This window comes from Clupea harengus, chromosome 21 (genome assembly GCF_900700415.2).
Source record: "Clupea harengus chromosome 21, Ch_v2.0.2, whole genome shotgun sequence".
Lineage (NCBI taxonomy): Eukaryota > Metazoa > Chordata > Actinopteri > Clupeiformes > Clupeidae > Clupea > Clupea harengus.
The window spans coordinates 23,377,054-23,379,155 of NC_045172.1; positions in this window are offsets into that span (position 1 = coordinate 23,377,054).

Sequence of the window (2,102 nt, forward strand, 5' to 3'; positions counted from 1 at the left end):
GTCCCGAGCCCAGACCCCCTGCCCCTGCCCCTGCCCCTGCCTTGTCATCATGCTTTTTGGGTATGTTTTGCATTCTCATGTACTGTGGACTAAGACTTTCTTTATGCTAGTTTTGGACAACAACAAAAAAGGAATCACAACACGTTTGTTTTCTCTGTTTTGATGAATAATCAGGATATATCTTTATTTTTCAATAAACCTTCTTTTTCTGTGACAATAGACGTCTGGCACGTGTGACCTTTAATACATTTACATGTGGACACCACAGCACACCACAGCAGAGCATGTGCAACATACACATTCATGGTACACACTCTCGTTCCGCACACACACTGGCCGCCTGGTGGCCTTAATACAACATGTTCCCACGCAGAACCCCACACTGAAGCGCATTTGGCCCCAGAACCAGGTGTGGTCCGGCTCAGGTGGGATCCAGGTCCGCTCCGTTGCCCTCTGTGTGTGTGTGTGTGTGTGTGTGTGTGTGTGTGTGTGTGTCTGTGGCACGTATTGCTGCATATGTGTGTGAGGTCTAAATCTACTCTAAAAGCTCTCGGAGCTCTCTCACATGCATGGGCCACCCAACAACCCCCCCACCCCTCCCTTAACACACACCCCCCCACCCCTCCCTTAACACACACCCCTTTTCCCACGCTGTGGGCGTGGCAGAGAGAGAGAGAGAGAGAGAGAATGCAGTAAGAATCATAAAAAATAAAATGTGGGAATCGAGGAAAGGGTGCGGGAATTTTTCAAGCTAGTTCGTTCACAGCATCAATATCGGGAAGAGGAATCATTCCTTTATGTCTGTTAGATTCTTTTATGTCTGATTTGAAACGATACCTCTAAAAAACATCCTCCTTGAGGAAGTTTCATTCAACAACAGAAAAAAATATATATATAATGATGATCCCTATTTTTCTTCTTTAATAAATGATTCATGATGTGGAGTACAGCTATGCACCCATGCCAAACAATGCACTTGGTAAATACAATATAACAGGTCAGACTTAGAAGGTTACGATGAACACTGCCTGTCTGCAATCACAGTACTACGTCTACTGGAGCTGAATATGATTGGCTCAGAATAAAAAAAACACACTTTTCCACCGACTACCACCCACATCTGGAGACGCTACACCGACGCGTGAGGCTAGAGAGATGACTCTTGATTGCTACAATCTAAGTTAATACTTCAGTAAAATTTCACATCACTCAGGACTATAGGCAGAAAAGAAAGCTTTGTGTGTGTGTGTGTGTGTGTGTGTGTGTGTGTGTGTCATTAAGGCGTACACTGAGGCGTTGACCCAGTCTTGTGCCGCTTGACTGTGTGCTTCTACCGTCACACACACACACTGTGCCTCGCTAGGACTGCCCGAGGCCCCGTCACGTCACGCAACAACACAGACGCCGCGGTCACTTAGCAACCTAATCAAAGGTCAACTGAACGGTAGATGATATTTGTACTTAATTACTTTTCTCTTGATATTGACTGAGGTGTAAGAGCGCGCACAGACCCCCCACGCAGGAGCTGAATCTAGCGCCCGAACAGGCCTGGATGAGAGCAGGCAGGCAGGCAGGCAGGCAGGCGCTCACTGCCCCAGAGGGGTGTCCCATGTCTGAACAGACAGAGGAAACTAAGCTGGACTCCTAGGTGGAGCAAAAGAGTGTATTTACACGAGGCGCTACAGCGGCCCAGTAACGGTGGTGGTGCTCTTACAGAGAAAAAAATACTGACTTAAACGACACCCGAGAAAGCGTCCGACCTTCGACCGCTCTGAGCCACGTCAGGGCAACAATCAGGGCCACAGCAGGACCACATCGGAGCCACAGCAGGACCCTTTTGGGGTCCCTGTCTCTTTAGTAAACTGCCTTCTGGGTATTACAGGGGATTAGCACCTCGCTAGTTGCCTCTGAGATATTTAGCCTTCGAGCGGACTTCAGTTACTGATGTTCCCCTATTAGCGTTTGTGCTTTAGAAAAGGTTGCGCCCAAGTTCAGATGAAATTAGCGTGGTCTCCCAGCTGGCTGGATTCGCTGGCTAAGGATCTATATACATCACCAGTTATATCCAAATAGTAAGTTATGCTTTCTGTTATTCTGTCACC